This window comes from Staurois parvus, unplaced genomic scaffold (assembly GCF_062004578.1).
Source record: "Staurois parvus isolate SC_StPar_1 unplaced genomic scaffold, SC_StPar_1.0 ptg000204l, whole genome shotgun sequence".
NCBI classification, from domain to species: domain Eukaryota; kingdom Metazoa; phylum Chordata; class Amphibia; order Anura; family Ranidae; genus Staurois; species Staurois parvus.
In genome coordinates, this window is record NW_028318000.1 from 1,429,459 (window position 1) to 1,455,590 (window position 26,132).

General features: G+C 44.2%; 1 protein-coding gene across 1 annotated transcript in view; it reads right to left on the reverse strand.

The window, feature by feature from the left end:
* Positions 1-26,132, reverse strand: part of NWD2 (NACHT and WD repeat domain containing 2) — a 368,048-nt gene that overhangs the window by 73,421 nt on the left and 268,495 nt on the right. The window lies entirely within an intron of this gene.

Here is a 26,132-nt window from a genome sequence, read left to right on the forward strand (position 1 = left end):
ATCCCCGAAAATTCGCCTAACCCACCCTCATCTAAAAAATGTGCTTCTATCTTCTCAATAAGCTCATCCTTCACAGTTAATACCTTTTGTACCACTAAACCCTCTCTTTTAGATTGTAAACTCCCATGAGCAGGGCCCTTCTAATCCTCTTGCATTAAATTGTATTGTAACTGTTCTTCCTCCCTCCATTTTGTAAGGTGCTGCAAAACTAGTGAGCAATATAGAAATCCTATATAATAATAATAGTCAGCCCCAACTGTTTTCTAATTGGGTCCCTTGTCTCTTTATTCAACGCTGTCCCCATCTTGTCTGCTTTGCGGCCTGCAAGTACTGTACACGTGGTGATTGATTTTCTAAGATGTAGAATTTTCCTGCTAAGTTAAATTTGTGTTCATTTATTTATCCAAGTGTAAATGAAAATTAAATTAAGCCTGAATTTCTTTTAGTATAGAAGGACAACAAGAAATTCCAAGAACAAGTCCACTTTTACCGATGCCAATTACAGTAGCAATAATTAGAGTGAAAGGGAGCAAGATTCACCTTATTCACTCTAAGATTCACACTCAGACTTTGTACAAGAAACTATGCACATAAGTTCCTTTCAGGATGCATATGCTTGTCTTTCTTTTAATCAAGCACTCAGTGGTACAACACTGGGTGTTTAATAGCTGAAGCAGTGATCTATGTTTTACTATAACCCAATCTACATGAATTTATATTCTCTGTAAGTGCATTCTATTGATCGAGCTGTCTATAATCTAGTCAGTAACTTATTAATTATGATTCCTCTTTGATATACTAGTCTAATGTTTTAATAAAATCATGAAACCTGAGTCCCCTATTCATATCTATTCATATGTTCTGTATATGCAAGCGAGAAAAATAAAAAATAAATATACAACGGCATGTAAAGCTGAAAGGGAATACATTCAGAGTGCTGGGAGAGTGTGCTACATTTTACTACTGTTTTAGTTGCTTACGTAAGCCTTTTTCAGTGACTTTTCAAAAATATACATTAAAGTCATTTTGGATAGAGTAAGATAGGGTTATAACTCCTGTCAGTTTTTTTTAACATCTGTGTCACATTGGGGAGATTTCTGTTCACTTCCTGTCCCATAGCCCAAAACAGGGAGTGAGAGGAAATCTCTCCAAAATGAGGGAATCCTTGGTTGTCACCAGGATCACCAAAACTAGTATCCCCATTGGAAGATTTCCACTCAATTACTGTTCTAGCAACAACTCAGGGAGCCAGACAACAATAAAAATCTCTATCCGAAAAAAAATTTCCTTTATTATACTTTAATTAGGTAACTAATTTTCCTCATTTTATAGTGGAGGCCCAACTTCGAAACCTTGCCTTGGGAACCTAACTGCTGTGCTTTTTCACTTTCTCCCCATCTTGGGACAAATGGCGCTTTAAACATTTTAAAGCCATGTCTGCCTGGAATTTGTGTCAGTTTCAAAACAATCCTGCAAATGCCTGAGCCAGACTTGTGCTTAGGGATGAGCTTAGACCAAACTTTGCTTGGTCTGGCATTTGTCCGAACACCAGTTTTTCAGTCTGTTTGGAAGGAGACAAACATCATATGTAGTAGCTTGTTTTTCTACTGCTACTATATATGACAGCTTCCTTCTTCATGTCAATGGTTGTTAAGCATGTCGGTATCCGCCAGTGATCTCACCTGGCTTCACTCATTCACTCTCCGGGAAGCCAATCCAACCAGGTGCCCCCAACATCTAAGTTCTGAAACTTCTTTTAATAATCATAAATTTAATATAAAGGATCAGTGTGTATAAGAGATGGAAACTTCTTGTATCTTAAATAAAATCGCAATATTTCAGTGAAAAACAAATTTAAACATTTCTATAGTGAAAACACACACAGGAGGATGCCGACTCCTCGTACATTACAGTCATAAAATGTAATCAACTGTCAAAAGACAAAAACATAGCTTGTAACTTCTACCAACATCACTATCTTCCCAAATGGCTTCAACCCCAAAAACATTCAAGTCCCTGGGGTTCTTGCCATGCTCATCTCTAAAATGACACGGAACTGAATATTTCATGCGTGGAAGGGAGGGCTAGGGTGTTCCCTGGTCATTTAAGGGCTAACAGCACTCCTGTTAGGTTCAGCTCTGAGGAAGGGAGCTTGACTCCTGAAATGCGTTATCTTTGCTATCAGATGGCTTTAAGATGTGATGGGCCTTTCAAGGCTGTGTCACTCTAATATATGCCTGTCGTTTTCATGCGTTTGTATGTTTTTGTCTTTTGACATCTGATTAAATTTTATCACTGTAACGTACTAGGAGTCGGTGCCCTCTTGTGTGTGTTTTTACAGTTCTCTGGAATTTTCCCTGGTTTGAGCGCTGGAGTGTGTCTTTACAAAAAACATTTCTATATTAAAAATTGAATGGTTTTCTTACAACTCAAATAAAGCTGTCACAGGAGAAATATGAAAGCTGCCATTGCTATCCTCTTTAACATTCTAGTTGCCTGGCTGTTATGCTAGCTCACTGCTTTCAGTACTTTTTGAGTCCCTGGCCTGGAGCAAGTATGTAGATCACGAAATCTGTTTCTACATACTTTCTTTGCATCAGTAAGTTTTGAACCAAGAGAGTTAGCAAGGCAAATAGTATTCTCAAATAATAGGTCATCACTGTCAGTCTCCATGTTTTTCACATGACAAATTCTCTTTAATGACGAGTATATTTGTTTTCAGGTTTTCTTTGTGGGACTTGTTTTTCTAGTTTTCCATAAGTGTCATTGCTATCTGAAACTTCTGGATGAGTTGAATAGTATTTTATCTCCAGGCCTGAGTTGTTCCTCTCACCAATCTTTACGTCACTGCTGTGTCAACGTAGAGGTTGTGGGAGGAACCACAGTGGCAAGTGGGGAACACAATAAATAACACAGTTTGGAAAGGCGAGTATTCTTTTACTTTTTTTGCACTGAACATTCAGATTTAGTTGCAAAAGCACCATGGTCACTTGATTGAAAGATTGTGTGCCACGAAAATATTCTGCAGACTAGTGTGGACATTTATTTTTATTTTTCACTCTAAGGACTTTTAGTTGAGCATGTTTTATTCATTTTTGTGGTTTTGATGCCTTCATGTATTATATATTAGGTAGGGTGATTGTTTTCAACATTTGTTTTGGGTTGTATATAGTATTGTGTATCGTTTTCACACTTTAAAGGTACAGCACACCATTTTTTGTTTTATCAGCTTACCAGTAAGGCCTCATTTGCACATTTGCATCATACGTGCAGAAAAACTGATGGAAACTGACACGCAGATTAGACTTGCGGAGACATCAATTTATATCAGTTTTCATGTATAATTCAATGTGTTTTATACATGTTGCAGATTACTGTACAGAAAAAATCTGCACGTGATACCAGTGTTGTTGTGTGAACAGGTCACATAGAGAACAATTGATTTTGTTGTGCCCTTGCAGAACGCATGCATAAAAACTGATGTCTCTGCACCATGGTGAGAACGAGCCAGTTTGATTTGTTTCACTTTCAGCAGAAACAGTTGCTGGATGTGATGTTTGGCATATATATGGCAAGCCTGGCATTTCAAATGGACTCTAACATTAAACCTAAAGAAAATCAGTTAACATTCAAATATCCCTAACAGCAATCAGAGCCTCCTAACCCTTGACCCTAATCGAATTGTTAGTCAAACCCTTAACACTAAATTAACAACCAAAAGAACACATCTTATCAGTGCAATAAGCACATTTTTATATCTAAAGTGCCAAAACAAGCAGCACCTAATGTGCAAAATTTGGGATCTACTGTACAGGTTTATGTAAACAACATGACTAAAGCTGGCATGACATATTAGGCTTCACCTCCAAGTAGAAGACAAGAGTAGGTGTACACCGCTCAAGGTAGGCTTGTATACACGTTTCACGCAACCAGCGCTTAATCATATCAATGAAGCTCTGGTTGTGTGAAATGCGTAAACTTCTGGTCCCTGCTGGAGCTGTGTTCTTGGTATTTTGGAAATGTATTATTATTAAATAAAGCCTTCAAAATTCCCTTAATTTATCAGGAGTATCGTTACTCTTCTCTTTCTCTCTATAAGCTTCACCTCCAGTTTGCCCTTATGATTTTCTTTATCTTAGCATCCTCATGGAGTTCTCTGTAGGGAACATTAATGCTCAGAACACTGAACTGATGGTTATTAAAAAGCCAGTGGCTGGACAGCATATGCCCTGTCTTTTTAATAGAGGTATATATAGTTATTGCCATGGATTTGATCAGCACTTTACATAATATTCATTCAAGTCAATCTTTGCCTTCAGGGAGCTTACAATTTAAGTGTGGGGGAAAACTGGAGTGCTCAGAAAAATCCCAGCATGGGGAGAAAATGCAAACTTCTTGCAACTTGGGTCCTAGATTTGAACCATGGACCCAAGTACTGCAAGGCACGAGTGCCTACCACTGAGCCACTTTGTAGCCTTCAGCAATTTTGACTTTCAGAGTTTAAAGAGGGTGCTAACTCCTGGGTAGCTTTTTGTCCTGAAAGATAACACTTCATTGAGAATATCTTAAAACAGACTGTGTGTTTGCCTAGGCCACTTTTGTGAAGCTGTCACAATGACTATAAAAGATTTTGGTTGAACGGTTGCAAACACTTCAACCATAACAAATATGTGTATACTACATAAGGAGAAATGTTGAGCTTAGTGTATACATCACATGCAATGAATTCCAATTTACTTTGAGATTGTGCAAAGCAATTTCACATCATCTGTGTCTAGAATGCTGCTGTTATATAAACAAGAGGAATTACGCAGATGCACTACAAAACATTAATAATGGTTTACTGGGGACATTATGGGAAACATTACGTCATTTTGATTATATCTTCCACTTACTGAGCACTCTGCCTTACTGTCGGAGTCATTTTACAGCTGATGCACGTAGATTCTTGCTTGAGGCTTGTATAGTAGTATTGTTGTCATGTTTTTTTAAGAAAACAGGAGCACAACTCATGCTTTTGCCCATAGTAAACGATCGGGTTTAAATTTACATCATCTAGAAGAATAAAACGTGGATGTTTACTGATTGCTCTAAGCAACTTATTCAGAGTTTTTCATAATCAGCCCCTCAAATGCTGCCTGCCCTGCAACAAGGCACATGCATTAGATTTCAGAGGGGTTAAGTGCTTCTGATGCCAGGGGGTGAGGAATGTGCGTATCTTGGAGATGTTGCGGAGGTGGAGCCTGCAAGATCTAGATAGCAGTTGGATGTGGGGTAAGAAGGAGAGGTGGGAGACCAGGGTGACACTCAGGACTTTGGCGTGTGGGGTGGGAGAGATGGTGACGTTGTTAGTAGTGATGGAGAGGATGGGGGCACGGGGTGGGGGGAAGACCAGGAGCTCGGTTTTGGATAGGTTAAGTTTGAGAAAATGGAGCGACATCCAGTCTGATATGTCGTTTAGGAGGTGGGCGATGCGGGCACAGAGTGAGGGGGTGAGGTGGGGGGTAGAGAGGTAAATTTGGGTGTCGTCGGCATAGAGGTGGTAATTGAAGCCGTGGGAGTGAATAAGTTTGCCAAGGGAGGAGGTATAGATGGAGAAGAGGAGGGGCCCGAGGACAGAGCCTTGGGGGACCCCGACAGAGAGGGGGAGGGAGGGGGAGGTGGCAGTGTTGTAGGTGACGCTGAAGGAGAGTTGGGAAAGGTAGAAGGAGAACCAGGAGAGAGCCGCGTCCTTGATGCCAAGGGAGTGCAGTTTGGCAAGGAGGAGAGGGTGGTCAACAGTGTTGAAGGCCGTGGAGAGGTCGAGGAGCAGGAGGATAGAATAGTGGCCATTGGCTTTGGCAGTTAGCAGGTCGTTGGTGATTTTAAGTAGGGCGGTTTTGGTGGAGTGCAGGGGACGAAAGCCAGACTGTAGGGGGTCAAGGAGGTTGTTATCAGTGAGGTGGGCGCTTAGGCGATTGTAGGCCAGGCGCTCAAGGAGCTTGGAAGTGAAGGGCAACAAGGAGATGGGTCTAAGGTTGTTAAGGTTAGTGGGGTCAAGGGAGGGTTTTTTGAGTATGGGGGTGATGTGTGTGTGTTTTAGAGGGGAGGGGAAGGTGCCGGTGGAGAGGGAGAGATTGAAGATGTGGGTGGGGGAGCGATGGAGGGGGGGGGGCGGTGACTGGAGGAGCTGTGAGGGGATAGGGTCCAGGGGGCAAGTAGTGAGGCGGGCTTCAGTGAAGACCTTAGAGACCTCCTCGAGGGTAGTTGGGCTGAGGGAGCGGAGTGTTGGGGAGGTGATGATGTGTGGGGCATTAGGGATAGTGGAGGGTGGTGCGGCTATGAGGTCAGGGGAGGGGACGGTTGAGGGGTTGAAGGAGGGCGGGAGGCTGGGTGGAGAGGTGGATTGTGAGTTGACAATGTCCTTAAGGATTGCGTCAATCTTGTTTTGGAAGTGATTGGCAATCTCATGAGCGGTGAGTGAGGTGCTGGGTGGGGGGGGAGAGAGCAGGGATTTGAAGGTGGAGAAGAGCCGATGAGGACAGGTGGAGAGGGTGTTGATAAGGGTTATGAAATACTCTTGCTTGGCGGCGTGGAGGGAGGTGGTGTAGGCGAGGTAGGCAGCTTTATAGAGGGAGAACATGCCAGGGGATCTGGTTTTGCACCATAAGCGCTCCAGCGTGCGACTGCGTCGTTTAAAGCATTTCCTGAGGTTGTTTTGCCATGGTTGAAGCGGTCTGGGTCTGATGCTACGTGTGGTTAGGGGTGCCAGGGAGTCAAGGGCAGCTGACAGTGAGTCGTTGTATGCAGTAGTGGCCAGGTCAGGGCATGACAGAGGGAGGATACTGTCATACAGACGGTCAGCTGCTGGGTGGAGATGGGTCGGGTTCAGATTGCGGAGGTTGCAGGTGATGGTTAGATGCTTTGGGGGGGGGGGGGAGTTGAGGGAGGGGGAGAATGTGAGGAGGTGGTGGTCAGAGAGGGGGAAGGGGGTGTTAGTGAAGTCGTGGGGGGTGCAGAGGTGGGATAAAAAGAGGTCCAGGGTGTTTCCGTTGGAGTGGGTGGAGGACTGAGTGTGCTATGTGAGCGTGAAGGAGGAGGTTAGAAGGAGGAGTTGGGAAGTAGCCAGGCTGTTCGCTCGGGATATTGAAGTCGCCTAGGATGATGGTCGGTAGCTCGGAGGAGAGGAAGAAGGGAAGCCAGGCGGCAAAGTCATCTAGGAAGGGGGATGTGGAACCAGGAGGCCGATAGATTACCGCAATCCTTAGGGGGGTGGGAGAGAAGAGCCAGATGCAGTGGGCCTCGAAGGAGGAGAAGGATAGGGAGGAGGGTTAGGGAGGACCTGGAAGGTGCTCAGCGGTGGTAGGAGCATACCGACCCCTTCGCCTCTGCGTCCGCTCGGTCTGGGTGAATGGGTCCAGACGAGGCCTCCATTGGAGAGGGCAGCAGGGGAGGTGGAGTCAGTGGCTTGGATCCAGGTTTTGGAGGTTTTAGGAGGTTGAGGGAGTGGGAGACAAAAAGGTCGTGGATGGCGGTGAGCTTGTTGCATACCGAACGGGCGTTCAGGAGTGCAACCAAGAGGGGAGGGGTGGATGTGGGGAGGAGGGGGACAGGTATGAGATTGAGGGGGTTGCGGTGGTTGGCGTGAGAAGGGGGGTGTCGGAAGAGGGAGTGAGGAGATGGAGCGCTAGGGTTCGGGGAGATGTCACCGGTGGTTAGGAGAAGGAGGAGGGTGAGAAAGGTGGCATGGGAAAGGGAGGTGCAGGAGCGCGTGGGTCTGTTGGTGGTGGCATGTGGGTCGGTGGGGGAGTGGAGTATTAGGAGGAGGTGGTGAGAGCCATAGAGGGGGGAGGGAAGAAGTGAGGGTGCGATGTAGAGCTGTTTTGGGGGAGTAGGGGGGTAGAGGGAGGCAAGTTTGGGGATGGAGGAGAGGAGAACGCGGAGGAGGAGTGCAGGTGTCATGCTAGGGTTGGCAGTATGCTGATCGGTGCGGAGAGGAGGGAGGTTTCAGTCAGGACGTGAGGATGGGGAGAGTCCATTATGCCATATCGGAGTTCGTCAGTGTCCAATCGTAGGAGGGGAGAGGGAGTGGTGGGCGGCTGGGGCCGCAGTTGGCTGGTTACAGTCTGTGGGTGCTGTAGGCCGGCGTCCACGGGTGTTGCGGCACGGCATCGGTGGGCACAGTGGTGCGGCGGCTGGACGAGCCGTGGGACGCGGTGATTGGAGGTGTTGTAGGCCCGGCGTCAGGGGTGCTGGAGGCCCGGCGTCGGGAGGCGTTGAGTGCACGGCTTCGGGAGGTGATGAGGGCCCAGCATCAGGAAGTGTTGAGGGCCCAGCATCAGGAAGTGTTGAGGGCCCAGCATCCGGGGGTGTTGAGGGCCCAGCATCCGGGGGTGTTGAGGGCCTGGCAATAGGAGTAGCTGAGGACCCGGCGTCAGGAGGTGCAGAGGACCCGGTGTCAGGGGGTGCTGAAGGCCCAGCGTCAGGAGGTGGTGTAGGCCGGCGTCGGGAGGTGGTGTAGGCCGGCGTCGGGAGGTGGTGTAGGTGGTGTGGATCGACGTCTGGAGGTGGAGTGGGCTAGGCGTTGGTAGTTGTAGTGGGGCTCGACGTCCGTGGGTGAAGTGAGCCAGCGCAGGTGGATGTTGTTGGCCAGGTGCTGAGGGCTCGGCGTCGGGAGGCGCTGAAGGTGCTGAAGGGCCCGGCGTCAGGAGGTGTTGAAGGGCCATCGGCAGGAGGTGTTGTGGACCGACGTCTGGAGGTGGAGTGGGCTAGTTGCAGTAGGGCTCGGCGTCCGTGGGTGAAGTGAGCAGCGCAAGTGGATGTTGTGGGCCAGCGACTGAGGGTGCTAGGGGCCCAGCGTCGGTGGGAGCGGTAGGGCCGCGTGGCAGGCTTGAGTCCGCCGGATTGGACAGGGCTTGGGCTGTTCGGTGGTAGGTGCCCGGCCGCGTAGTACTCGGAGGGGAGCAGGGAGGAAACTGATAGTGGAGGCTTACCCTCTTGATGCGGGTGGCGGAGGTGCGCCGGCGTCTCGATTCTTGAGAGGCCTGGAGAGGTCCCTGGTCTGGGGCTGGGTGCTGGCTGATGCAGGGTGCTAGGCAGCCCAAAGCAGCCACCGGGTGCGGGCAGCTGGGTGTTGATAGCTGGGTGTCCCGAGGTGGCAGCTGGGTGCCGACGGCTGGATGCTGGTGGCCTGAGAGCCAGTGGGGAGGGCTCCAGGGAGATGGGCAGGTCGGCGAGCTGAGTGGTGGAGCAGCAGTTCACCGTGGGGTCGAGTCGGTTCCTGGTGGTCAGCGGTAGTCAGCGAGGACCCAGGGCTGATGGGGAGGGCCCTGGGGAGGCAGGCAGATTGGCGGGAGCCGGGGGATAAAGCGGGGGCAGTCCGGGCAGATGTCCGGCAATCCGGGTCGGCCGCGGCAAAAATCGAGGCCGCGGCTTTGGGTGTGCAGTAGGCTGCGATTCCCGGAGATCCGGGAAAAGGTCTGGTGGCCTTCCCTGGTGGCCAGGCAGGGACCGGAGTGTCGTAGGGGCCCCGCTAGGGTCCGCTGCGGCCCAGATGGCAGCGGATTGGGGTTAGGAGCGCAGGAGCTCACTGGTGTGGGTCCGCTCCCCCCGCCATCTTTCTTTGTATTTACGAGCTGTCTGGTCACATTCTCATACATACCTTTTTCAATTCTAGAATCTATAGTTTGGGCCTCTGGTGGTCTCGTAAAGATTGACTATGGTGACATTTAAGCTTTTATAAGTATACTATATTGCCAAACGTAATAGCACACAACTCAAAATCATTGGATTTGAGTGTTCCAATCACTTCCATGGCCACAGGTGTATAAAATCAAGCACCTAGGCAAGCAGACTGCTTCTACAAACATTTGTGAAAGAATGGTTCGCTCTCAGGAGCTCAGTGAATTCAAGCCTGATACCATGATAGGTTGCCACCTGTGCAATAAGTCCATCCGTAAAATTTCCTTGCTACTACATATTCCATGGTAAACTGTTAGTGGTATTATAACAAAATGGAAGCAACTGGAAACAACAACAACTCAGCCACAAAGTGGTAGGCCAGGAAAAATGACAGAGTGGGGTTAGCTCATGCTGAAGCACACAATGCACAGAAGTCGCTAACTATCTGCAAAGTCAATAGCTAAATACCTTCCAAAGTTCATGTGGCCTTCAGATTAGCACAACAACAGTGCATAGAGAACTTCATGGAATGGGTTTCTATGGCCGAGCAGCTGCATCCAAGCCTTACATCACCAAGTGCAATGCAAAGCGAAAGACTGCATATAGACGTTATGCTGTTCTGGCACACCCATATAATAAATACCTATATACAATTTTGCCCCTTGTGCTAATTGGTTATTTTAGTAGAAACTAACACTAGAATGTGCTTTCAAAGGTAGCACGCTTTCTGCCTTATACACACACCTACATTTTAACTACAAAGACTGTGGCGGACGCGGCGTCAGACCCCCAGCTCTTCTCACCAACTCGTGACTGAAGGACTAGCGAATCTAAAACCGCGCTGTCACATGCGTTACAATGCCATGCTCAGCTGCACCCTGCAAAAAGATTTTCCAGCTAATGGATCACAATCTACCTGCAGCCTGAGAGTGATTGTTACTGGGTCAGGTTAATTATGCAATTAACCCTTCACACTGCCACCACTGCCTTTTTGTACAGAGGAGGAAACTCGACAATATTAGCAATAACACTATGATGTTTGAATAATCGTCTGTATACACACTGTCACCGCAGGCAAATGTATATGGAGGGTTAAAAACACACAGTAGCACTCTTTAGAGACAGGGATTCTTAGTTTGCATTAAAGAGCTTTAGAAACAGTTCAACACTTTTCAGAAAATAAGATTTATTACTAAAAAGGTCAAAATGGTGCAATAAAAGTATTTACAGAAAAAGATGTAGCCAATATATATATATAAATACAGAGAGCTATACCACAACAGGGAGATAACAGAAAGAAATTTAGAGAGGTAGAATACTTGCCAGCCTTGGTTTAAGCAGCTTCAAGGGTCCTGAGCAAAAGGGTGCCTTTTCTCCCAAAGTTGGTTCCTGGTGTTAAAAGGGAGATCTCTTCATCTTACTGCTCCAAGCATAACAGCCTTTTTTCTAGGAACTCAGCAGGGTGTCTCCTTAAAGCAGAGAACCAATCGCCTCATTTGGGGAGGGGTGTTTTAGGCGTAGAACTCAGGCTATGACCAAATCCCTCCCAAGTTATACCATGGTCAATATCCTTCCATAGGCACATGTAGAAGCCTAGCCACTAGTAGATTAATATGCAGAATGATATTCTGAACGTCCAGACATCAAATATGCCATACCTTACTATTTCAGCTAGAACTATATGGCTTTCTGCTCTACTGTAGACTTTAACTAGGGGTGTAAGATATCAGGCGACTCGCATTAAACTGAGCTATCCGAATATATGCTTTGTTTCATTGTAATTATTTCCTATCTTAAGACATGAAATTATATGGAAAAGTGGGTTTTAAATAGGATGTCTGTTTTACTGTTATCTCGGAATGTCTTTTATGTTCAGTGAAGGACTGGTTTATAGCTTTACAATCCTCTACAAGCAAGAGTCTCACAGACATACTGGGCACAGGCTAATTGGGGTTTATAACCATGAAGCTATGCCGCTGTGCCTGATGCTTGTGATCTCAGCATACATCCAGACCACATTCCTGAGGGAGGGGGATTGGAGGGAGAGAGAATGATACAAGAAGGAGGATCTTGTAGCAAGATGGATGACCGCGTCTATCTCTGTACGTACAATTGCTACAAAGACCACTAACCAAATTTAGAATGAAAACCCTTTGACCTTTACTAAATGCCAAATTCTAGGCAGACAAAACAAAATGCAAAAAGACACCACAGCAGAGAACATCAGCAGGTGTGTAACATCATAAGCTACTGGCCTCACCCTATATGAATTTCATGTGTACAACGGGCGTCTTCAGAGGTTAAAGGACAGGAGGCCACTGGCATATCCTATGAAATATTTTCAAAGGCTAATCGTTTGTCTTTTCCACTCTGGGAAGACATCCCCCTGAGTTAATTTGGTTAGTCTCCAGTAAAAGACATGTGTGGTCTTTGGTGCTCATACAACTGTGCATTGGTGTTTTACAGGTGGTTATAATGCACCCACACAGAGGTCAAGGCTGTTAGATGTAAAATGAATTGATATTTCAGAAGTAATCCTTGAAGATCCATCACAAAAACAACTCTGTCAAGATTACCATGGTATGACAAATGCCTATTCTCCCCCATGGGGAAATACAACGTGCATCCAAGCATCACTATACAAGCAGACTTAATGAAAGCACAGTCCTGGAAGATATAATGTGCTTTGAAGATCATGCACATGCCTTTCAGAATACAATCTATTACAGATATGCTACGCTTTAATACAGAATTAGCAAAGCTTTATTTACAACTCTGAGAACACTAGCAAACAAAAATAGAAAGTCCTTGTTCATGTTACACTCTAATTTAGATTTAAATAGTTGCTCCAGTCAAAATGCCAAGTAATTACAATCACCAATGTCTACTAGTAAAATATCTTCTTTTCCTGTTCAGCTACTGCTTGTTTCTATATATGTTTTTGTTACTTTAGTCCAATGTATGATACTATTTTCTAAACTTGCAGTAATTTGTGTTTGTCTCAAGAGAGCCTCATAAAGCAAACTCAATGTATAAACACCCACACTAATTTTCCTGTGCCAAATACAAGAGATAGTCAGAACTGGAGTTCTTCTTTATAGTAGACTAAAAAGCAGTTCCTGAAATATTGATTAAAATGCATTTTATTATATTTCTCATATATTTTATTTTTCCTGAGTAAAGAGATCACATGGTCTTTTCATATGTATAGCAGGTCTTAGATAACTTCCTATGTTAAGTGGGAATCTAACCCAAGTTGTGATTAGCAGAAGGAGATTCAGTAGATTAAGGCTATAGCCCAGTGTAGGAAGTTATACTGTAAGTAAAGCTTAGGAGAATATGTCGAGGACAGGTGTACAGTCACTTTAAGTGTTCTACATAGCATGTTTGCTATGTAAAAGTTGCACTAATGTTAAACAGACTGGAGAGTGATAACAAGGTGATGCAGGTGGTGATGACAGCAGAGGAAGCTATTCATTGAGGTGAGTGACGAAGTTCCTGTTCTGAATGCTTGGGAAGTATGGTCCTGCAAGTTCAGAGACCTGTTTAAGGGGCAGTAAGGACAGGGTTCCCTGAGAGCAGGTTGACTACAGAGTAGGCACTCCCCAAATGTGATATGGGAGAGATGCTATGTTATTTGCATTTTCCATAGCATGCATGGCATGTAAGGGTATTATACACTGTATATTCAGTGGCAAGAAAAAGGATGTGAAGCAATTTTGCGCAGGGAAATAGTCAAAAATTCCTCCTGAACATGTGCTGGTTTGACCAGAGCTACCGAAGTGCTTGCTTGAAGTATTTGCTGCCAAAGGAGGTTCAACCAGCTTCCTTGGCCTCAGAGATTCCGCTCTCTCCTGGCTCTCCTCCTATCTATCCCAACGCTCTTTCAGCATTACCTATAATGCTACCACCTCCCCCTCTCTGTTGGGGTCCCCCAAGGCTCTGTCCTCGGGCCCCTTCTCTTCTCCATCTACACCTCCTTCCTCGGCAAACTGATACACTCCCATGGCTTCAACTATCACCTCTATGCCGATGACACGCAAATTTACCTCTCCACCCCTTGCCTCACCCCTTCAGTCTCCGCCCATATCACCCACCTACTGAACGACATATCAGACTGGATGTCGCTCCATTTCCTCAAATTGAACCTTTCCAAAACCGAGCTCCTGATTTTCCCTCCAGCCCGTGCCCCCCCCCCTCTCCATCACGACCAACAATGCCACCATCAGTCCCACCCTGCAAGCCAAAGTCCTAGGTGTCACTCTAGACTCAAACCTGTCCTTCCAACCCCATGTCCAATCGTTGGCAAACTCATGCAGGCTCCACCTCCGCAACATCTCCAAAATACGTACGTTCCTAACCCCAGACACTACTAAACAACTCGTTCACTCCTTTATTATCTCACGTCTGGACTACTGCAACTCCCTTCTCACAGGCCTACCTCATCACAGACTATCCCCGCTTCAGTCTATCCTGAACTCAACGGCCAGACTCATCCACCTTACCAACCGCTCCATTTCTGCCACCCCCCTCTGTCATTCCCTCCACCGGCTCCCGATTGCCCAACGCATTAAATTCAAACTACTAACACAGACATACAAAGCCATTCATAACGCTGCCCCAAACTACCTCACCGACCTGATACCCAAATTCCACCCTACCCGTAATCTTCGCTCCTCACAAGACCTCCTACTTTCTAGCTCCCTGGTCTCCACCTCCCACGCCCGACTGCAGGACTTCTCCAGGACTTCCCCTATCCTCTGGAACTCACTACCCCAATCCATCAGACTGTCACCTACCCTCCTCACCTTTAGGCGCACCCTGAAAACCCATCTCTTCAGGGAAGCCTACCCCGCCCTTACCTAACAGCCGATCTCCTCCACTCCTCCTACCACTCCATCCCCCACAGCCACTTCCTCCTGTACCACTATCCCCTAGATTGTAAGCTCAAAAAAACAGGGCCCTTAACCCCCTCATGTTTTGTTTTGTTACTGTATTGTCTCATGTTCTGTCCTCCACTATAATGTACAGTGCTGAGCAAACCTTTTAGTGCTATATAAATACTGTATAATAATAATAATAATATTAACTCCAAGAATTCACATACTTTTTTTCTCCATCACTGTGAATGTTTAATGGGTTTGTTCAATAAGAACACGATAAATTAGAATTGTTTGTGCTATCAGCTTATTGTATTTGTCTTCTGTTGGGTGATGATCAGATGACATTTTATCACAAATTATTGCAGAAAAGTTAATGCCAACAGGTTCACATACTTATTCCTGCCACTGTATTTTTGGTTTTGTTAACCAGTTGTAAAGGTTATGACAAATGTTATTGTGATGGAGGGTAAGTGTGACAGAACCCACAAGGCAGACGGCAAACACTTAAACCTTTATTAAAACAGACAACAGTCACTCAATGGGGAGTAGTGCAGGGAGAGAGAGTCCAAAATGCTTGTAATCCAGCCCCGGTGGGCAAAGTTAAAGTCTCTACAGCAATTTGTAATCCAAGAGGCAGTTCATAAGCAGTCAGATAGCACAAGGGAAGCACACACTCACGCAAAGCTGATGCGATAGTCTCAGGCAGAGCTGACAGCGTTCCAGGCAGGGCTGATGTAGCTTCTGGGATCCCTCTTCCTCCAATGGGGCTCAGGCAGAGCCGGGGGGTCACTAGAGTCCAGCTGGACCCCTCAGTGGTTGCCCAGCACAATGGCTCCCAGGAGAGACCAGCACTGACCTCTTAAACCCCCTGAGCAGGATGAGAGGTGGAGGGGGGTCATTAGCAGGATGGCAATGGAGGGACTGGCTTAATTGAGTTTAGGGACATTTTGGATGATAATGGAGAGAATGGACAGGAATGGAACTACGGTAATCTAATTTGTAGCTGTAAACAGAAAAGACTGGTTGGACAGGATGGACACTGAAACACAATAATTGAATTTGCAGCTGTAAACAGTGTAACAGTGGGGGTAATACATTAATACAAAAGTAAGGCACTAGTTAGTGGGGAGGATATTATAATTAGGCAAACGACTGGTTGGACAGGATGGACACAATAATTGAATTTGCAGCTGTAAACAGTGTAACAGTGGGGAAAATACATTAATACAAATGTAAGACACTAATTAGTGGGGAGGATATTATAATTAGGCAAACGACTGGTTGGACAGGATGGACACAATGTAGGACATCTGGGCACAACACAGTAATTGGATTTGTAGCTGGAAACAGGGTAACAATGGGGAGGGGGGGATACACTAATTGAATTTGAGACCTTTTGTGGAGGGGGCGCGTTAATTACAGCTAGGGGCCTTTGGCACACAGGAGTCGAATACCAATTGGAGGATACTCTTCCTATGTCCAGGAGGGATTAAAAGGAACCAGGAATTAATCACTGGGAATTATTAACTGGGCTGGCAGAGAACTTGTGACACTGGATCATTGATCAGGAATTAATAGTTGGTCGAGTCCCTACACCGTGACAGTTATAATATACATGTATTAATTTTTTACATGACACATTTTTCCTGATGAAGCTTATAACGGGAACTCGTCATAGTACAAGATACCATCTTCAGTCTACTTGGTTAGAGGTAATTGTATGCCCTATGATTCTCCACTAAAACTGAGCTATGAGATTATATGTAAAAATTACAAGAACAGTTTGAGATGGTATCTCAATAATTTATAGATTTGCCCAATGCTACGATGCTACTGTGGTACAAAGTAATATGTCTTTAAGCCTTCTTTAAGTATTTTTTTTACTATATTTGTGTTTTAGTCATGGCAACTTGTTTTAGTCATGGCAAGTCGTATTTATATGTATTTTTTGGTTTTGTCTGCAATTTAGGGCTGTGGTGCCAATTTACAACCTATCAATGCCTGTTCCATATCAGTTATCAGTATCTGAAGTCTAAAACATTTTCAGAGACATTGATGGATAGGATAGGCTGCCCCCTGGCAAACAAACTAGTACTCACATTTTTTTAGGAGCTCAGGAGAAGGTCACATTAGTGCCACACACAGCTTCTGCTGTTTTCTCAATCTCCAAAACCAAGCAGCGGTGGAATGGAAGAATGCAGCACACATGTGCCTAGTTAATTCAGAGCTGAGGTTGAAGCAACCAACTAAGGGGTGGCACCAACCAAAGAGAATTGTAAGGATAATAACTGATTTTAGCTAAATATGAATGAACTGTGTGATGATAATGAGGTCTGATGACTCCCTGTCAGGGATGCGGGTGTGACCAGAGGTGTGTGTACTGACACAGGGAAACGCAGGCTTCAAATATGGTATAAATAAGACAATTTATTAAGACTAACAATACAAATATAAACGCAGTGCACCAAACCCCAAGCTAACACAAATACTTACAACAAGGTGAAACAAACCCAAACCTAAACTGATATAGATACACAGGTACGTACACATATAGAGCACAACGTAGTCAGGCAGGCCGGGTCGATAACTAACGGACAGGTAGGTACAGGGGGTCAGGCAGAAAATGGTCAGGGTCACAAGCCAGGGATCAAACAGGAGAAGTCAGCAGAGGTCAGGATCAGGCAGGGTCGGCAACAAGTCAGGCAGAAACAGGAACAGGAATGCAGGTTACAAGATACAGGGGCCCATGGAAAAACACACACCAAGGCACAGACTGCAGGTCCGGCCATCCCTTAAATACACCACCTGCAATCAGCCCCAGATGATGGATAATTGCCGAAGTGAACCTCTGGTTGTTGAGAGCACCCGCTGGCCAGCCCTGGTACTGCAGCCCACAAGGCAGGTGAGTCCCACCACTATTAGCAAATCCATTCCTGACACTCCCAAACTATGGGAAGCCAAAGAGTTCATAATGAATACAACACCAACATCTCATGTCTGTACTAGACAACCATGTGAGGTGACACCTTTGACAAAAGTCCATTTCGAAAGTTAGATGGAATGCACAGGTGTCATAACATCTCCATTAGCAGGACTTCAAATGGCTGCTAATGAAGTCATGCCATAAATGACCTGTTGTAAATAGTCTGAAGAATAATTTGAGGAATATACATCTGCCAAACTACTGACATACAGATGAACTGCACAGAGTTATGTTTTATAGAGTAATTCTTGATTCCTCATAAAAAATGGTTATGCTGATGTATGCGAAAATGTCAATCAGTTAACACAGCAAACACACCAATATTATAAGGTCCAGGAGGCTAATAAACCTATTAGATCTTCTATCAAACATATGCATAAAATCCATATCACATTTGGTTTCTAAAGAATCGTAATTTTATTCTGTTCAGTATTATCTTGGTTGGTTGAATTGTAAAACCTTGCCAAATGGAAATATAGATATTTTTAGAATATCTGGCATTAAGGGTGTATCTACTGAGCATAATAAAATATCTCCAATAATTCTCCAACATACCCCTGAGACCATTTTTATTATATATAAATTAGATCTGTGACACCCACTCAATGGCAAACAAAATGCTATTGCATCTCGCAACTGCAACTCTTGTTTACCATCAAAACTATGATGGAAGAGTCAATTATAAGAGGCAGTGATATATTAGATTGGACAACCAGTTTGGACACTACACAGAACCAAAGACCAGGCAAACTTTATAAAGGATTCATTTTACAAAAGTTTATTACGCTATTGCTTATGTGTGTTGTGTTTCTTTTTCTTGTGAAAACTGTAAGCTGAATCTCTGCATGTTCCAATCAGACATTAAAGGGTTTTAAACTCTGTTATATTCCTGTCTGGGCATGACAGCAAGTGGTGAAATGTATGTACAGTGTGGAATTAGAGTATGTTATAAGGCACCTTGTGGATCTGATAATAACCTTAGGGTGGTCTAAAAAGCTGCACAGCAGCTGCAAAGTATAAAGATCACCAACAATGAAAATCTAAGAGTCAACACCTGAAAGTCTAAGAAAATTCACATTCCTAACAAATGCTGTATATTTTAGCATGGTTGCTAAAATGTTTCTATAAGACAGGAAGCGGCTGTTCATGTAAAGATGTTATTGGTTACACATATTACAGGGCCAATATACAGTATAGGTAAATGCCAGTGTAATAGTATCCATTGACAAGAGGGGAATGGAGGAACTGTTAATAAGTTAGAGGATTTGATTTTGAGCTTCCTGTAAGGCTAACAAAGAAATAGCTGTAAAATCAAGGTGAATTCTTTTATTTCTAGAAAGTTTCAAAGCAATCTCTAGCACTAATAAGACTGAGAATGTGCTTTAATTTGGGGACTACATGGGCTACATTCTTTCACAACTAACTCCTGTATAATCCAGTGTATGTCCTATTCCCATGAAAAATCGTTGCAGGTTTCCATTTAGTAACATTTAGCAAAATTAAAAAAATATTTCTCAGACAAATTACATAAAATCTACATTTTCAAATGACATCAAGAAACCAAGAAAAAGGTAATGGGAGATCAACTAATGTTTTTATAAGCATAGGAATTAATTACAGATGAATGAAACTTGAAGATTGATTATGACATCAAAGCTTTAATTGCTGAAGCCAAAGTTTCTGGGGACACAAAGATCTGGTAAGGTACCATTTCCATCTAGGCACAAAGAAAAGACTGTTACAAATACAATTCTTGTCCATCCTCAGGTATGGCACAAAAAGTTTTCCCCCACAACAAGGTTCATTTACTAAAGGCAAATTTGTAAGTGCAGTTGAACTCTGCAAGTTAATTTTCCCCAGAACTTAGTGAATGATTTGTGTGCAAGCAAAAATGCATTTTTTTAACCTATTCCTGCTGCCACCTCTTAGCCATTTAAGAGCTTCTAAATGCTGGGAGGCAGAGGTGAGCATCCCAGTTATGTGACCACTGTGATTGGCTGTCATAGTGGTCCCATAATCGGAAAGCTCCAGATTGCAAGTATGCATCAGGAACTTTCCGGTCCCCACCTGTAACTGTGCTGGGAGCAGGCAGGGCATGCGCTCTCAGCACAGAAAAGTGTTTATATAGGGCCACATACAGTCATGGCCGAAATTGTTGGCACCCTTGATATTTCTCCAGGAAATCATGTATTTCTCACGAAACGTATTGCATTAACACATGTTTTGCTATACACATGTTTATTCCCTTTGTGTGTATTGGGACAAAACAAAAAAAGGGAGGAAAGAAAGCAAATTCGACATAATGTCACACAAACCTCCAAAAATGGGCTGGACAAAAGTATTGGCACCCTTTCACAACTGCGGATAAATAAGAATGTTACAAGCATGTGATGCTCCTGTAAACTCACCTGGGGCAAGTAACAGGTGTGGGCAATATAGAAATCACACCTGAAAGCAGATAAAAAGGAGAGACGTTCACTTAACCTTTGCATTGTGTGTCTGTCTGTGCCACACTAAGCATGGACAACAGAAAGAGGAGACGAGAACTGTCTGAGGACCTGAGAACCAAAATTGTGGCAAAATATCAACAATCTCAAGGTTACAAGTCCATCTCCAGAGAACTAGATTTGCCTTTGTCCACAGTGCGCAACATTATCAAGAAGTTTGCAACCCATGGCACTGTAGCTAATCTCCCTGGTCGTGGACGGATGAGGAAAATTGATGAAAGATTGCAACGCAGAATAGTCCGGATGGTGGATAAGCAGCCCCAAACATGTTCCAAAGACATTCAAGCTGTCCTGCAGGCTCAGGGAGCATCAGTGTCAGCGCGAACTATCCGTCGACATTTAAATGAAATGAAACGCTATGGCAGGAGACCCAGGAGGACCCCACTGCTGACACAGAGACATAAAAAAGCAAGACTACAGTTTGCCAAAATGTACTTGAGTAAGCCAAAAGCCTTCTGGGAAAACGTCTTGTGGACAGATGAGACCAAGATAGAGCTTTTCGGTAAAGCACATCATTCTACTGTTTACCGAAAACGGAATGAGGCCTACAAAGAACAAAACACAGTACCTACGGTAAAATATGGTGGAGGTTCAATGATGTTTTGGGGTTGTTTTGCTGCCTCTGGCACTGGGTGCCTTGACTGTGTGCAAGGCATCATGAAATCTGAGGATTACCAAAGGATTTTGGGTCGCACTGTAGGGCCCAGTGTCAGAAAGCTGGGTTTGCGTCCAAGATCCTGGGTCTTCCAGCAGGACAATGACCCCAAACATACGTCAAAAAGCACTCAGAAATGGATGGCAAAGAAGCGCTGGAGAGTTCTGAAGTGGCCAGCAATGAGCCCAGATCTAAATCCCATTGAACACCTGTGGAGAGATCTTAAAATTGCTGTTGGGAAAAGGTGTCCTTCCAATAAGAGAGACCTGGAGCTGTTTGCAAAGGAAGAGTGGTCCAAAATTCCGGGTGAGAGGTGTCAGAAGCTTATTGATGGTTATAGGAAGCGACTGATTTCAGTTATGTTTTCCAAAGGGTGTGCAACCAAATATTAAGTTAAGGGTGCCAATACTTTTGTCCAGCCCATTTTTGGGGTTTTGTGTGACATTATGTCATATTTGCTTTTCTGCCTCTGTTTTATATTTGTTCCAATACATACAAAGGGAATAAACATGTGTATAGCAAAACATGTGTTAATGCAATACCTTTTTTGTGTGAAATACTTGATTTTCAGGAAAAATATCAAGGGTGCCAACAATTTCGGCCATGACTGTATATGCAGCCTCTCGACGTTAAAGCCCACCCATTAAGAGGTCGCATATATACGGACCTCTGGTGGGAAGAGGTTAAATTAACCTTGCATGTGATTTGGTATTCTTCGCCACAAAATTTCACCACAGATAAATTTATATTTTTGGAGTACGTTACAGACTCTTTAAGTCTTTGCTTACTGGGTTATGCAGCTGCCTTCAGGGGAATGAACACTGGCAAACAAAGATGTAAACTCTCCCAATCCCAGCAAGCCTAATTTACAGACACTAAAAAGGCTGCCAAGAATACTCACCCCACAGAGGTGATAGCACTGAAAAGGGCAACCTTATGAGTGAAGGTAAACAAGAAGATATCTCTGATAGGTTCAAAGGTTGTTATTTGCAAAGCTGACAGAACCAGGCTGATATCTCACAAAGTCACTGGAGAATGCATAGAAGGAGCAATGTCAGAGACGCAACGCACTATATGAAAGCTTTCACCACAAAATGAAAGGCTAGCGATCTTTGAAAAAGAATAGCTAGGACTAAAACTTGACCTTTAAGGGTAATCAACACCAAACACTAATCTAATGCAGACTGGAGAAACATCAAAATTGGTCCCACAGAGAACTTCTTGGGATGGAAAGAGACCATTCTACAAAGTCCATACAATGATGACTGTAGAAGTCTGCCTGACAATTTTCCACACCTGCTACATTTGTGGCAATCAGTATTGGAATAAAATGTTCTGACCAAGCAGGTCTATGTTATTATAATAATTATTATTATACAGGATTTATATAGCGCCAACAGTTTTCGCAGCACTTTACAAAATGAAGGTAGACATTACAGTTACAATACAATTTGGTACAAGAGGAAACAGAGGACCCTGCTCATTAGAGCTTACAATCTAGGAGGAAGGGTTGAGTGAAACAAAAGGTAATAATTGTGGGAAATGAGCTGATGGAGGAAATAAAAGGCAGTCTACTAGCTAGAAGGCTTCTTTAAAGAGAAAGATTTTCAGGGATCGTCTAAAGGTGGATAGATTGGGAGATAGCCAGACAGATTGGGGTAGGGAGTACCATAGGATGGGAGAAGCTCGGGAGAAGTCCTGGAGGCGAGCATGGGGGAGCTGACATGGGATCTAGAGAGCAGGAGGTCTTGGGAGGATCGTAGAGACCAGTTTGGTTGATATTTTGAGACCAGGTTGGTGATGCAGCTGGGGGCAGAGTTGTGGATGTCTTTGTAAGTTGTTGCTGGTATTTTGAATTTTATTCGTTGGAAGAATGGAAGCCAGTAGAGGGATTGGCAGAGAGGGGTAGCAGACAGTGAACAGTTGGTAAGGTGGATGAGCCTGGAAGCAGTATTCATGATGGACTGGAAGGGATATAGCCTATGTAAAGATAAGTCAATGAGGAGGGAGTTGCAGTAGTCGAGGCGAGAGATAACCAGGGAGTGAATTAGGATCTTTGTTAAAAAGGGGCATATTCTGGAGATGTTGCAGAGGTTGAGATGGTATGATTTGGACAGGGATTGGATGTGAGCCTGAAAGGATAGTTCAGAATCCAGGATTAACTCTAGCACCCTGGCATGCGGGGATGGGTTGATAGTGGTGCTATTGATCCTGACCGAGATCCTGACCGAGAAATCAGGAAAAGTGGCATGTGGGGGAGGAAATATTATGAACTTTTGGATAGATTGAGTTATAAGAAGTGGTGTGACATCCATGTCTGTTAGTAAATTGGTGATACATGAGGAAACTGATGGGGTGAGCTGAAGAGTAGAGAGATAGATTTGTGTGTCATCAGCATAGAAATGGTATTGGAAACCATAGGAAGCTATCAGCTGACCCAAGGAAGAAGTGTAGATCGAGAATAGGAGGGGACCAAGGACAGAACCTTAGGGGACCCCGATGGTAAGAGGAGTAGGAGAGAAGGAAGCAGAGTTGTAAGTGACACAGAAGGTGTGGTGAGATAGGTAAATTTCGAATCAATGGAGAGTACAGTCATGGAGACCAAGTAAATAGAGTTTTTGTGAGGAAGGGGTAGTCAACTGTGTCAGGGCGCACCTGCAGCCTGGGAGCGTTTGTTACTGGGTCAGGTTAATTACACAATTAACCCTTCACACTGCCACCACCTCCTTTTTGTACAGAGAAAGAGGAAACTCAGCAATATCAGCAATAACACTTGGATGATTGGTTAATCGTCAGTATACCACTATCTCCACAGACAGGTTATACAGAGGGTTAAACACTCATAGTAGTGCTCTACAACGGCAGGGATTCATAAGTTACATTCAAGAGCTATAGAAACAGTTCAACACTTTCAGAAGGTAAGGTTTATTTACTAAAAAGTCAAAAGGGTGCAGTAGAAATATTTACAGAAAAAAGATGTAACCAATATATATATATATATATATATATAAAGAGCACAACAGCACAGCAAACAGATAACAGAAAGAAGTTTAGGTAAATAAGTATTTGCCAAATAGATGCTTGGGGTTAAGCAGTTTCAAGTCTGATGAGCTAAAAGGGGATTTCTGGTCTCGCACTCAGTTTCGTTGTTACAGCGATATTCCCCTTTCTCTCTGTCTGCTAGATGTTAAAACGCAGAAGGTCCTCACTTCTCTGTCTACACACAAAACATAACAGCCTCTTTTTCTACCCAACATCAACGGGGTGTCTCTTACAACAGAACCCAATTGCCTTATTTGGTAAAAGGATTGTATAAAGGCAGGGACTAGCAAGGTACGCTGAACACATTCCTGAGGGAGGAGGAAAATCGGAGGAGGGAGACTGATTTGGAATTTAAGATTTGGAGCAAATGATTGTTACAAATATGTTAACCAAGATGATAGTTGCCAATGCTACCCCTGGCTGTGCTGCCCCTGGCTATTCTTCTTTGAGCTGTGTGACTTCGAGCACTGCCTGCCAATTTTCAACATCAGGTATTTACGCAGCAGTCAGAGTTTGAACATGATGTTCTGCCCAAGCAAGGGTCAGGTCTGCTTCTTTTTGAGCTGCATGACTTCTGGTGCTCCCCTGATAGCTGACGTAAACCATGACCGGATGGAATCCTGGACCTTGAAGTTGAAAGGCCCAGAATTGAAGAAACAACAAAATTGCCCTGAACTCCAGAATAATAATCACACCCTCTGACTACCAAGTTCTCTGCACCAAAGGAAATTCAGGACATTTCCTCAGGCTAACAGGCTCGTATCCTAAGTAGCCTCCAAACCATCAGGAGAAAGGGTTTTCCAGATTTCAGCTCTGGGCTAAAGGGAAGGAAAACAATTAGATAATGTTGTGTGTCCACAGAAAAATGCAGGTAAGTTTGATGTGCAAAAGATGAAGATATGCAAAAAAACATCCTTTATGTCCACAAAAGCCAGAAAATATTTTTGGTAAAGGGAGGCAATCACCAACCAGAAAGATTTCATATGGAATTTGTGAAACCAAAGGAATTTGTTAAAAAAGTGTAGATCCAGAATGGACTCAATGCCTCATAATGCACCCATTCATTAACAGGAGAACTTTTTCCCAGACTTGGTGGTTTTGGATTGGCTTTGATTTGGACCTTAGAAAATGAAAGGAGCTCTTTTTCACCACTAGGATTGCAGGATTACTATCTTCTGCCTACCTCTTCTAGGGTAGGGTAATCTTCACTCCCATGACTTTACTGATGAAAGTATCCAAGAATTCTCCAAAAAGGAGTCACCCCTTTAAAGGACACTTGCACAAGATGGTTCTTGCAAGAAATCTCTGCAGAACAACATTTGAGCCATAGGGTCCTCCTCATGGGTACTGAAGGAGGCCCACCCTTGATATCTGGCGAAGTGAATATGCTAGGCCATGGTGGGAGGGAGTAGAAAATGTCCTGGCATCAGTGGGAATTAAATAAAAAGGTAAAATAGTGCCCCATCATTGGTGTCAATGGGAGCAATAATACCCCATTGCTGGAATCTTTGGGAGGAATAGTGCTCAATAATTGATGTCATTGGGAGAAATTGTGCACCATTGTTAATGTTAATGGAAATAATAGTGTCCCACTATTAAATAGTGGGAGTGGAAAGAATTATGACCCACTGTTAGTGTTAGTTGAAGGAACTGTACCTCATAGTTGGTGTTATTAGGAGGATTAGTGCCTCATATCAGTGGGTGGAATGGCGACCCAAAGGTTTTCAGACCACTGTGCTAGGCCATTAACACAATAGTGCAAAGCGATGGAAAGACCTCTAGTTGTGGGTGGACCGACTGATCTGTCTGTATGAATTCAGGGTCCTGAGCTGACTGATATGGCTGAAACAGCAGTATAACAGGGCCTGTCAGGGGGAATATAACCTTAAACAGGGCCTATAACCTCTTGTCCACAAAGTTTTTGTCTACAGAGACATACTCCACTGAGACTTTTATGGTCGTATTAAGACAAGAGAGACAGCCCACTTCTTCAGGAAGCATAGCGTTTCAAAGGGGATAAAAGGAGAAAAGATTAGGGTATGGACCACTCCCTGAGTAACACAGGCTGTAAGACCAAATAAAAGGTGAGGGTTTTTGCACGCCGAGGTATTTTAAGTCAGCAATTATTAGGTAAGGTCGAGCTGCTGTAGACTGCTGTAGGGCACATGTGCATTATGTTAGTAAGGACATCAATGGTATCCCTAAGTTTGGGAGAAATATCAGTGGACTGGACTTCTTTCTGCAGTGAGTCCTCAGAAATGGATGCCATATTATCTCCATCCTCCTCCCCAATCAGTGCAGAAATAGTTAGAAGAGATTCAGATATTCACTGTAAAGGAAAAAGATGAGAGGGTGCTTCTTGCGGTCTTAGGTCTCCAAGAGGTTTAAAAGACAATCCATAA